The sequence below is a fragment of the Triturus cristatus genome, chromosome 1_2, assembly GCF_964204655.1.
Source record: "Triturus cristatus chromosome 1_2, aTriCri1.1, whole genome shotgun sequence".
In the NCBI taxonomy this organism is placed as follows: Eukaryota; Metazoa; Chordata; class Amphibia; order Caudata; family Salamandridae; genus Triturus; species Triturus cristatus.
The window spans coordinates 1,134,716,967-1,134,730,688 of NC_140580.1; the positions used below are offsets into that span (position 1 = coordinate 1,134,716,967).

Here is a 13,722-nt window from a genome sequence, read left to right on the forward strand (position 1 = left end):
GTGGAACAAATTGAACTACTGGAATATTCCATCTGTCCTTCTGAAAAAAATGGTCCTGTTGCATACAGATACATGGGTACAAGTCAAGCTTTTTCTGCACCCTCTAGACGCATCTCAACCACCATAGGCCTGAAGCAGGGATGCGTCCTTGCACTACTCTATTTAACCTCTTTATGGTGGACCTTACACCAAGGCTGGATTGCTGCAACTCCCATGCTCGGAAGCTGGGAGGGTTGATATTCTCAAACCTCCTTTACATCGACGACGTGTTACTTATAAGTCACACTTTGGTTGGGCTCTAGCGCTTGCTTGATGTGACTCAAACTTACTTGGCCGACAATGACCTAAAGATCAATTTCCATAAAAGTAAAACTCTGGCACTAAATCAGAGGGATAAAAAGGCCCCGTGTTGGTATTTAGCTAATCAACCTCTGGAGACAGTAGCAGAATATAAGTACCTGGTAGTGATAATAGACGGCGACAGATTATTCATCCCCCAGAAAGAAGCCCCGAGGAGAAGTAGCAGCGCTCTAGCACTCGCACTAAAAGTCATTGGTCAGTTTTACACCACTACTTCGGGTGATTCAGGCAACGCTCGTACCAACAATAACCTATGTGAGTGAGCTGATGCGGGGCAGAGATGCGCCCACTCTCGATGGAATGATGGCAGTTGCGTATCGAATGATCTTGTAAATGTAAATTGATACTTGTATAGCGCACTACTCACGCGCAAGGGTCTCAAGGCGCTTGTATGAATACCACTGTGGAACCCATCCTGGCTTTCCCTGTGAGGCGTCCACTCCTGGGCACCCACAAGGTGGAGGCCAGGCATCCTTAGCGTTGTGGGGGCCGTTGTGGAGATTAAGCAAGCTATTGCCCAGAGTTGCAGAGTGGGACTCCATGATTGGAATAGGCACCGAGGCGAGAATTATCAGGTCCGTAGAATTTTTGAGCCCAAGACCCGCCGAGGCGGGGAATTGAACCCTGGTCCCGGGCTAGACCTCTGCATCAGGGTCTGCCACTCTAATCATTGAGCCACACTTCTCCACTTCTTCAGCCTCCCCAAGTACACTTCACCAGCATAGATGCGGCTTGAGTTCGGCTTACAGAAGCAAACACTTGCCGGAAGGGGCACATACATTAACTGCTGGCATAAGATAAAGAGTACACACCCAAACACCCTGAATGCTCCCATCTGGATAGAACTAACAGCCAGGGATCATTCCCCTCAAGGGCCTAACTAAGGAGCATATCAGCAACAACCAGCGATAATTATCGCTCAGCCCTCTTAGAGTGAGGATAATTATCGCCGGGTAAAGTGGATTTTTATCGCTGAGATAGCGTGCTATTAGCAACGCTTATCTCTTCAGCGATAAAAATCCTCACGCTAACTGCCTAACGTGAGATTATTGCTGGATACCCAGCAATAATCTCACGCAATGTGGCGTTAGCTTGTTGATAGGGACTCACAAACTTAGCCATGATATCCACCCTCCATAGGATATGATGGCTAAGTCAGTCCTGAAGCAGGCGTAAGGAAAGTAGCAATAACAGGGGTTATCGCTACTTTTCCTGACGCTATGCTTCATAGCGTGGGGCTTGATGATAAGAGGAATGTCGCTTAGCGACATTTCTCCTGTCATGTTAGGTCAGGAACGCCCACTTTGCATCTCATTAGAGATGCAAAGCTAGACGTTAGGCATCCCGACGCTAAAGCAAGGTTTCACGCGTTAGCGTGGCCTTGCTAATTAGGCGATAAAATTATCGCCGCTTTTCGGACGAAAACGGCCGCAAAAGCGGTGATAATTTTTTATCGCCAGCTTGTAAATATGCCCCAAATGAGTCAATAAAACAACTTGGCCTACAGGGCCTAGTGGAAATGCCACCAACCCATGACAGCTTCAAAAACCTGGTAAATAAAACCATCAGACAGATCTCACCAAAGGAGGAGAAGGGAACACTGACAAACAGAGCCCCGTGGCAGGTTTACACTGCATAGCTATGCCAACAACATGTTAGAAACCATTTCTCCAGAGAGGGTCACTAAGGCAGCCACAGAGCAGTACCCGCATTGCTGTCTTGGCATATTGCCTTTGTTATTTCATCTACTGCCCTGGAAACGCCACCAGCTAGGACTGGCTGTCAGCTGTGCGGAGCAGAGAGGAAAGACCTGCCGCATTTATTATGCATCTGTAAAGAGCTACTGAGTGAGCGAAGAGCGATGCCACGCCCCCTTCCAACCAAAGAGGAGTTCGATCATGCAGAGAGGCGGCCATGGCATGTTGTTCCCCAGAAGACTTTCAGCTAAACTGCTGCCTTGTGAGGTACCTAAATAAGGTGGAAAGGAAATTGGCAGCTAAAAAGAACCTTGAGGGCAAGCAGGTGGGCCAAGGTGTGCACTCACTAAGGGAACAACAGTTTAGAACTGCCTCCGATGTCGATCTCTCGCCTGTATGCATTTTACCCTTGAATAATCAGCCGCACCTTGCTTTTGTAAGTGTATACTGTGTTGTAATGTGGTTTTAGTATATTTTTACTGTTTACAATGCTTTTGATTAACCAAACAATTAATTTACTTACTGACTGATCCTTTTCAGGTCTAGCTTGACAGCGCAGTTGTCACCTGACGTAGTGTGATCAACCTAAAATCAGCTTTCAGAAGCGCTATACAGAGGTACTTGGGGGCAGATTTACAAGCCCCTTGCGCCTCATTTACGCCGCCATTGCGTCACTTTTGTGACGCAGCGGCGGCGCAAATCCTGTGCCATGGCGCGGGGTACTTGTAAAGCCCTGCGCCACAGGTAGGCGTTCCTGCGCGGGGGGGAGGAGGGGGGGGGGGTGGCGCAGGAACGCCTCCTAAAAGTGGCTGAGTGAAATCTACAAGATTTCACTCAGTCACTTTTAGGCCCATGCTGCGTCAAAACCCTGCACCTGCCTGAAGCAGGCGTAAGGATTGCCGCAGCATTAACAAGATAGGGCCCCCCAGAGCATTGCTTGTGACGCAACTCCAGCAATGCGCCACTTTTACGGCACAGATGCGTCACGCGGCACATCCATGGTGGCGGAGCTGTGGCGCACAATAACTGGCGCATCCCTGCTGATATGCAGGGATGCGCCAGTTATTATAAATATGCCCCTTGGTTCCACCCACCTGTTTGTAGCCAGGAGTCCATGTTTTGATTGGGCAGAAGGTGTGTGCTTCCTCAGACAAACGTGCTTCCCCTCCATGTCGCCGATTATTTTGTTTATTTATCAAACTTCCTTAGACAGCAGCAGTATGGCTGCTCGAGGTTGAATTTTATGGGGCACACATTGCAGTGTTGTTGAAGTGCCTTAAAAAACTAGATTATGAACAGTGTTTGCTTTCTTCAGCAGCAGCACAGATCGGAGGAGGGTAACCCCGAGGAATGCATTCAGTACAGTCCCTTCCAGCAATAACTTTAGTCTTCAGACTGCAGTTGTGTGTTTGAGAACAGTATGGGATGCCCAGGGCGGCACTCATCTACATGCATCTTTAGATCTAGCTTGACAGTGTAGCTGTCACTCGACCTTATGTAATCAACAAAAAATAGCTTTCACAGGTCTACTGCAAGAGGGGCTTGGGCTGCACCTAAGATCAATTTCCATAAAAGTAAAACTCTGGCACTAAATCAGAGGGATAAAAAGGCCCCGTGTTGGTATTTAGCTAATCAACCTCTGGAGACAGTAGCAGAATATAAGTACCTGGTAGTGATAATAGACGGCGACAGATTATTCATCCCCCAGAAAGAAGCCCCGAGGAGAAGTAGCAGCGCTCTAGCACTCGCACTAAAAGTCAGTGGTCAGTTTTACACCACTACTTCGGGTGATTCAGGCAACGCTCGTACCAACAATAACCTATGGGAGTGAGCTGATGCGGGGCAGAGATGCGCCCACTCTCGATGGAATGATGGCAGTTGCGTATCGAATGATCTTCAGCCTCCCTAAGTACACCTCAAGGGCCTAACTAAGGGGCATATCAGCAACAACCGGCAATAATTATTGCTCAGCGCTCTTAGCGTGAGGGTAATTATCTCCGGGTAACGTGGATTTTTATCGCTGAGATAGCGTGCTATTAGCACCGCTTATCTCGTCAGCGATAAAAATCCTCACGCTAACTGCCTAACGTGAGATTATTGCTGGATACCCAGCGATAATCTCACGCAGTGTGGCATTAGCTTGCTGATAGGGACTCACAAACGTAGCCATGATATCCACCCTCCATAGGATATCATGGCTAAGTCAGTCCTGAAGCAGGCGTAAGGAAAGTAGTGATAACAGGGGTTATCGCTACCTTTCCTGGCGCTATGCTTCATAGCGTGGGGCTTGATGATAGGAGAAATGTCGCTTAGCGACATCTCTCCTGTCATGTTAGGTCAGGAACGCCCACTTTGCATCTCATTAGAGATGCAAAGCTGGGCGTTAGGAATCCCGACGTTAAAGAAAGTTTTCACGCGTTAGCGTGGCCTTGCTAATTAGGCGATAAAATTATCGCCGCTTTTCGGCCGAAAATGGCTGCGAAAGCGGCGATAATTTTTTATCGCCAGCTTGTAAATATGCCCCCAAATGAGTCATTAAAACAACTTGGCCTACAGGGCCTAGTGGAAACGCCACCAACCCCTGACAGCTTCAAAAACCTGGTAAATAAAACCATCAGACAGATCTCACCAAAGGAGGAGAAGGGAACACTGACAAACAGAGCCCCATGGCTGGTTTACACTGCATAGCTATGCCAACAACATGTTAGAAACCCTTTCTCCAGAGAGGGTCACTAAGGCAGCCACAGAGCAGTACCCGCATTGCTGTCTTGGCATATTGCCTTTGTTATTTCATCTACTGCCCTAGAAACGCCACCAGCTAGGACTGGCTGTCAGCTGTGAGGAGCAGAGAGGAAAGACCTGCCGCATTTATTATGCATCTGTAAAGAGCTACTGAGTGAGCGAAGAGCGATGCCACGCCCCCTTCCAACCAAAGAGGAGTTCGATCATGCAGAGAGGCGGTCATGGCATGTCGTTCCCCAGAAGACTTTCAGCTAAACTGCTGCCTTGTGAGGTACCTAAATAAGGTGGAAAGGAAATTGGCAGCTAAAAAGAACCTTGAGGGCAAGCGGGTGGGCCACGGTGAGCGCTCAATAAGGGAACAACAGTTTAGAACTGCCTCCGATGTCGATCTCTCGCCTGTATGCATTTTACCCTTGAATAATCTGCCGCACCTTGCTTTTGTAAGGGTATACTGTGTTGTAATGTGGTTTTAGTATATTTTTACTGTTTACAATGCTTTTGATTAACCAAATAATTAATTTACTTACTGACTGATCCTTTTCAGGTCTAGCTTGACAGCGCAGTTGTCACCAGACGTAGTGTGATCAACCTAAAATCAGCTTTCAGAAGCGCTATACAGAGGTACTTGGGGGCAGATTTACAAGCCCCTTGCGCCTCATTTACGCCGCCATTGCGTCACTTTTGTGACGCAGCGGCGGCGCAAATCCTGTGCCATGGCGCGGGGTACTTGTAAAGCCCTGCGCCACAGGTAGGCGTTCCTGCGCGGGGGGGAGGAGGGGGGGGGGGGTGGCGCAGGAACGCCTCCTAAACGTGGCTGAGTGAAATCTACAAGATTTCACTCAGTCACTTTTAGGCCCATGCTGCGTCAAAACCCTGCACCTGCCTGAAGCAGGCGTAAGGATTGCCGCAGCATTAACAAGATAGGGCCCCCCAGAGCATTGCTTGTGACGCAACTCCAGCAATGCGCCACTTTTATGGCACAGATGCGTCACGCGGCACATCCATGGTGGCGGAGCTGTGGCGCACAATAACTGGCGCATCCCTGCTGATATGCAGGGATGCGCCAGTTATTATAAATATGCCCCTTGGTTCCACCCACCTGTTTGTAGCCAGGAGTCCATGTTTTGATTGGGCAGAAGGTGTGTGCTTCCTCAGACAAACGTGCTTCCCCTCCATGTCGCCGATTATTTTGTTTATTTATCAAACTTCCTTAGACAGCAGCAGTATGGCTGCTCGAGGTTGAATTTTATGGGGCACACATTGCAGTGTTGTTGAAGTGCCTTAAAAAACTAGATTATGAACTGTGTTTGCTTTCTTCAGCAGCAGCACAGATCGGAGGAGGGTAACCCCGAGGAATGTATTCAGTACAGTCCCTTCCAGCAATAACTTTAGTCTTCAGAGTGCAGTTGTGTGTTTGAGAACAGTATGGGATGCCCAGGGCGGCACTCATCTACATGCATCTTTAGATCTAGCTTGACAGTGTAGCTGTCACTCGACCGTATGTAATCAACAAAAAATAGCTTTCACAGGTCTACTGCAAGAGGGGCTTGGGCTGCACCTAATTGTTGGTTCTCTCAAGCACGGGATTTGCTTGGCCCGAATGAGTGTGCTTCCGCTTAAATGACTGCTTGTGTTGCACTTTTTGGCTTGTAATACAGCTTATACTCGATACAGTAGGACTGAGTTGATTATGGTGGCAAGACAATGATCATGGCTTTGGGTCTTACCTGTGCATTATGAAATGCTGTGATAAAGGCACTAGACTTTGCTTCTGAGTGTGAATTGTTTCTACAGGTTGGTATTTCGCCTCATGGAATCTCGCAGATCACAGAAGCTGGCTCAGGTTTTGGTGTTGGTTACCCCGTGTGACAAACCATGGATATCAAAGGTTTGCTCCTTGAAAGTCATTTTGAGGCCCTGTTAGGAGAAATAGTATTTTACTCAGCCAACTGTTATTTTTTACACCTTTCTAATTTTATAACTGTGCACCTCATGGTTGCCTCATGGAAAGGTAAATGCTCAATACTGTAGGCCTGAGATGGTTACAGGGACAGGTTCATTAGGAAACGGTATGCCAGATTTCATAGGTTCGATCTGTTTATTATGAAATGCTATGACGGCGCTAGTAGGCCTGACCCACTTATTGTGAAAACCATGAGTTAAAAGCAAAAGGCTTTTAATTATGGATTGTTATTGCATTGTATTGACATCTCTAGGGCTTTGGTATTGGAGATCCATACAAACACTGGTTTCATTCAGCCAGCACTCAGACTGCAGAGTCCACAGGTGTAGATACATAGGCACGCTGTGGATGAGTCTCAGCACCTCTTATATGTTCTGCATGTAAATAAGATGCATGCAGTCTTTCAGACCTGTACCACAAGGTACGGCGCCGAACTGATTCTTCTGTCTCCACGTCAGTGTTTTGGTACTTGTGGTCCTAACAAAGAAATGCATTGGGAATTTAAAATATTCTCAGAATAATCCCATGTGAGGTTAAGGGAGAAAAGTAGTGTGGGCATTTGATTGATTATTTCATTACAATGTCAAGATCATTGATTCTGACTTTCCCAGCGCCTGCCCCTACCAATTAACTCAACAGTGACGCATGTCCTCTGCAAGTGCTTTATCCTTTTGCTTTTTTGGTTTGGCGGGGCTCTGATGTCTGGGGGACAGCCAATTTGTACCAGTTTTGAGTGAGACTGGCTACTGGCCCAGGAACCCAGGTTATATAGTGACATGTCCTAGTAGCAGCAAATTAATATTGCATGGGCACAAGAGTTTTAATCTGTGTTGCTGTAGGGAGATTGGCCTTTGACTGTCCGGATCCCCAAATTCTGGTTTCTTGTATGTGTCCTGGATGGAAGCCCAGTAAGTGGTTTTCTGATACAAGGTGAATGGTGAGGTACATGAAGGCATGTGTGCGTGCTGCACACGTTGGGGGTCTTCCCGCCGCAGGGTGTCTTAGTCAATGATGGTCATGCTAGCCTGCACATACTGCTTTATAAGCCCAACTCCTGGAAACCAGATGCAGGTGATGGATAAGGCGAAAGCTGCCCACATATCCTCATTGCCGCATTGGATTTGTTCCTGCTCTCATGCAACCCGCTTATTACCCACTTCTTACGTTGCTTTCGGTCTCAGAGACAAGGAGTACAAATGCAGAGGGTGGTGCGGCCTGGAATCATTCACTGTGTGGGCTGGGGTCCTCATAGTTGTCCAGCAGGTTCTTGATGAGGATAGTCCCTGAGAATGCGCAAACTAGAGCCCCATGGAGGGAACACCCGAGAGGACCCTTGTAGTCACACAGTCGTCAAAGGGATCACCCTGATTTGATCCTGTTATGCCGCCTGTCCCCTCTAAATGCATGCATAGGATGGATGATTGGTGTGAATGCAGCCTGCTATGTGAGTGATTAATTAGCAATCATAAGAATCCAGGTCCTGATGAAAGCAGGACTCCCCTTATGTGACCAAACTATGGCTGAAGAAGATGCAGGAGTAAAAGTTTAAGGTATCTCTACTCATTTTTAACCATCCCTCTAGCCTTCCAAGAATAAAACTGCTTAGTGGCAGAGCTACAGGGACTGTTAGACTCCCTCACTCAGATCCCAAACTCATCAAAAGTACTTTGCGTAATCATAGAGCCAATTTTTCACTATAATAGTTTCTAATAAGTAAGACCACCCAGTGATGAAGCATCCACCAAGGATAGTGGGTGGGTACGGTTTTGCATGAAGTCTAGTGTATTTCTGGCCATATTGATTGGTGATAATTGTACTTGCCATATATATATATATATATATATATATATATATATATATATCCCACACTTGCAGTCTCGAAAAAATCCGTGTCAACGGAAAATAGAAACCACGCAGATCCAAAGTAAGGCACAATTGTTGTTGATTTATTTCAAAGCCGAGTCTTCACAAAATCTGACGCGTTTCGGGCAATCGCCCTTGCTCACAGACAATCAGTTAAATAAAATGAGCCCATTTTATACATTGAGGCTTTCAATTGGCTGCATTTTTTTTTTCACCATTTTTTTACACCATGTGACATTTAGAAAGTGAAGACACATTACTCAAAGTTAGATAGTCTGTTTTCCAAACAATTTCATATTAGACCACGTTGTGCATACTTTATAGATAAATAACAGGTTAAAATCCAAAGCCATCAAGCGCAAGTCAAATATTCAATTTGTACATATTCTAACAAAATAATTACGCAAAACATATGTAAATATGCATAGTTATTTAGCATATAATGCATATACTCCATAGTCAGTGTTTCAATAGTATCCAATCTTAATTGACTGTGAAAATAACGCAATAAAGTGCAAATATTATAGATTAAAATTCATTATATCATTGATTTATAAAAACTAATACAAAAAATGTGCAAATTACGCAATGATGTAAACACAAAAAATTGTGCAAATAATGCAATATTGTCAATAATTTAATGTTTTTTGGATCTAGATACCAAACCATGGAGGTCAAAATGAGATACGCCTAAAAGCATATAATGCAATTAGCATGTTTAAGTAATAATTATGTTTTGCTGAAACGCCTGAATGTTTAAATTCTGAAATGTTATAAAACAATGTGAGTAAACTCACTATTATTCATTTTATGGTCTAAACAGACATATCAAAGAGTCTATGTCAAATAAGTGAAGTGAAAAAAACACATTTATATATCCCTGAATCATGTAATTGAACACACAGGGAAAAATAAAAATGCGAATATAAAGAAAAAATGGGATCAAAAGGGGAAATTCATAATATATATGCGTGGAAGCAGGCAGGGCAACACACTCTAAAGAAATCTTGACCATACATAATACATAATGCGATGTTAAAGAAACACATGTAAATCCTCAGTTGTATTAAGCCCATTCGGGAATCTGCTGTCTAGTTTTAAAATAAATTCAGATTCTAATCTTCTAAGCATTTTATCACGGTCACCACCTCTCTTGTTTTTAGGAACCGAGGCAATTACAAAATAATTGAGGCATTGTAGATTGTTGTTGTGACAAACCTTAAAATGCCTCGCCACCGGATACGATGCATCATTATTTACAATGGCACGTAAATGCTGAAGAATTCTAACATGTACTGGTTGCCGGGTGCTCCCGACATATCTGAGATCACATGTACAAGTTAGTACATAGTTAGCGAATTCAGTTTTGCAAGTAAAAGATCCACGTATATCAAATGGATCTGGGCTGAAAGGTGTGCAATATTGGTTGGTGTTTTTACCAAATTTGCACGCTCTACATGTGGAGCAGCGCTTGAACCCCGGCCGGGATTTCAACCACTCTTCTTGTTTTCTGAGCTCAGGACAATCATGGCAGACATGGGTCCTTAAAGAGGGTCCCCTCCGGTATGTAATTGTAGGCCCATCCGGTAATCTTGGTTTTAAGACCAAATCAGTTTTTAATATCGGCCATCGTTCTTGAATAATGGACCTGATTTGTCTCGCCTGTTTGCTGTAGGCTATAATAAGCCTAGGGGTCTGGCTGTTATTTGCAGAATCACTATCAACAGAAATATTAGATGTTGTTAAAAATAGTGATTCGCGAGTTCTGGCTTCTGTTTTAAGAACTGCATCCCTCAAGATTGATTCCCTGTAACCCCTTTGTCTAAACCTTTCCAGAGCTTCAGTTGTACAGATTTTAAGATCATCGGCTTCACTACAAATCCGTTTGAGCCTCAATAATTCTCCAAACGGAATGTTATCGATAACATGTCTAGGATGCGCACTGCTGGCATGAAGAATATTATTTCCAGCAGTGCTTTTTCGATAAAGTTTAGTGGCCAAATGATTCTGATGTACAAACACTTTAACATCTAAAAATTCAGCTTCACACTCACTGATGGAAGAGGTGAATCTTAGATTTTGCTGATTAATATTGAGGGCAGTAACAAAATTAGTCGCACTGGCAATATCACCACGCCATAAGATAAAAACATCATCAATAAATCGCATCCAAAGTACCACATGCTCATTGCATACATCATGATGTGTTAGTCTGAGGACATGCTCCTCCCACCAGCCTACATGTAAACATGCATAGCTGGGAGAGAAGCATGCCCCCATCGCCACACCACGCTTTTGAATGTAAATGTCATTACCAAATAAGAAAAAGTTGTTATTAAGACAACAACTGGTAAGTTCCATCAATAATTTGTTATGGTTGTAACAATTAATAGGCCTCTTGCCTAGGAAAAATTCCAAAGCTTTAAGCCCAGATGCATGGTCAATACTTGTATAAAGCGACTCGATATCTAAGGTGATAAATAGCATATCATCGCTCCAACCAGCATTTTTGATTTTACCAATGAAGTCCCCAGTGTCTCTGATGTGAGTGGGAAGGCCTTTTACCAAATCCTGCAGGAAGTAATCGATGTATTCAGTCACATGTTCCGCTACCCCTGCAATGGCAGAAATAATAGGCCTCTCAGGTACTGGAACAACTTGTTTGTGGACCTTGGGTAAAAGATATAATTTTGGTAATAAAGGATGCTCAACATGTAAAAACTCAAATTCCTGTTTGGAAATCATGCCTTCTCTTTTCCATTTCAACAGAAGTTTTTTTAGTACTTCTCTAGCTTCATTAAAGTCCTTAATGGTGCTCTTGGAATAGCATGATGGATTATTAAGTTGGTTCATTGCTTCCCTGATGTAGGCTTCTTGTGGCCAGATAACCACGTTACCTCCTTTGTCCGCAGTGGCCACAATAATCCTATGATCATCACTCAATTTCTTGGTTAACAATGCATAGTCCTTTTCATGTTGGCTTTTATATCTTTTTTTATGCTTAATCCTATGGTATAGCTTTTTGAGATCATCTACAATTACATCTTGAAAAACATCAATAGAATCCCTAGGCATTGTGGGGATAAATTTCGATTTGGGTTTGAATGGACTCAGGTTAGCTCCCAATTGTTCAACCGAGGCCATTCTAAGCTCCTCCTGAGTGGAAGCCATATCAAGATCAATCGTATCATTAGTAGCCAGTTGATGCATTGTCAAAAAGGTTTTAGTGTCTCTCGCATGTAAATTTAGGGGGTTCATTGCAACAGCAGTGTCAATGGTTGAATCCTTTTCATTCTCATTATGATCCTCCTTGACACAAAAGAACTTTTTTAATTTAAGTTTTCTGATGTAAAGATAAATATCAACTCTCGTTTTTGTATAGTTGAAGTCTGAAACCGGACAGTATGTTAATCCAAGGCTTAAAAGTTGTTTCTCGGCTTCAGTGAGGGTGACTGTGGATAAATTTATAATTTCATTATTTGTTAATATTTTTTTCGCCAATATTGCTTTTTTTGTTTTTTGGGCGATTTTATGCTTTTTCCGACGTTCACTCCTCCTTTTGTTGCATCTTGTTCTTTTTGCTGTTGAGCCTTTGGTGGTGGTTTGGTTCGTGGTCGAAGTGTTTGGAGCCTGTCCGACACTAAAAAATCCACCTCTTCTCCCAAATCTAGAACAATGGCATTGGGATCCCATGTGCTGCAGCCTTCCTCGTCCGACGAAGGCCCACTTGTTAATGATTTAACATCACTCGACTCTTGGTTTGTATTGGTTGCTTCATTAGGTGTTACAGAACTCAACGTTGTTGCACGGTCTATGGGCCTTATAGATTTCGTCTGTTGTGACTGTTGTGCAAATTTGGATCTTTTCGCATTATCGAATTTCTTGGCGAAGGTATAGATACGGCCCTGGGCATAATCCTCCTTGTCACGGGCGAATTTATACACCTTTCGCGCCTTGATCTTGTCTTCCTGTTTGACGAGCCTTTCATTAATTGATTTGCGCGTTTCAGTAATTAAAGCATTAGGCTCAAATTTTGCCAACAGGTCATTGATTTCTTGAATCTCTACCATCAGTGCTTCCCTATCGATAATAGCGTATTTAACCAATATTTGCAGTAGTTTAGCCGAAGATTCCAAATTAGCATGGCCCCATTCCTTAAGCATATTTGGATTTGGTTTCTCATAACTCGGCGCCAACAGTATTCGAAGCCCCCGAGGCACACGGTTTTCTTCCAAATACATTGTTAAAGACTTGTGTTCCCACCACTGCGACATTTCCTGGTACATGCATTTTTCCAATCTTTTTAACGCCGCTTTAATTTGATTTTCATCAGAAATGTCACTTCCACTTTGTTCAGCAATATTCTTGTTGCTGGAATTAGTCGTAATTTTAGGCAGACTAGAATAGAGTGCAGCCGCCGCCGCTTCTCTCCCAGGAAGAATTTCCTCTGACATAGTGAAACACTCGAATTGCTTAAAAATTATCAAACGCTGTTTAACCTGAGCAGAAACTCGCCTCCAGGCTTTAAACGTCCTGTGCCAAACAACCTCCCCACCGTGTCGATAATTATGGTTCACTCACCGCAGAGGTTACTTTGTTGCAGTAAGTTGTTTGATGCTGAAAACAAACGCTGCTCGTAAATCACCTCTGCCTGGATTTTCCGAACCAAATGATCAAGGGGGCTGCTGTTGAAGAAATACCTTTCAAGGAAAATAACGCAAGTTGATTGAACACAGCAGCCAGCTTCTCGGGAGTGGAAATGCCTCGGACACAATCACCTTCCGACATTATATATATATATATATATATATATATATATATATATATATATATATATATATATATATATATATATATATATATATATATACCTTGATCTCTTCTGCTGATCCTGGCATTCAGCCCTTCCTTCAGTACTCTGTCAGCCTTGACTTTGCCGTCCCAGCCTTCAAGCGCTCAGTTTTACCTCCTCTACACTTTCTCTATGACCCCTGCCTTGCTACCCCTGAAGAGTCTGTTCACCCAATTCTGCAGCCCTCACAGGCTCCTTAACTGATCTGTTGCCCATCAATGATCACATAACCCTTATTATGGCTC

The 13,722-nt window shown here is 43.9% G+C and overlaps 1 protein-coding gene across 17 annotated transcripts in view; it reads left to right on the plus strand.

The window, feature by feature from the left end:
- LOC146868823 (uncharacterized) overlaps positions 1-13,722 on the plus strand; it is a 467,456-nt gene that overhangs the window by 167,806 nt on the left and 285,928 nt on the right. The window lies entirely within an intron of this gene.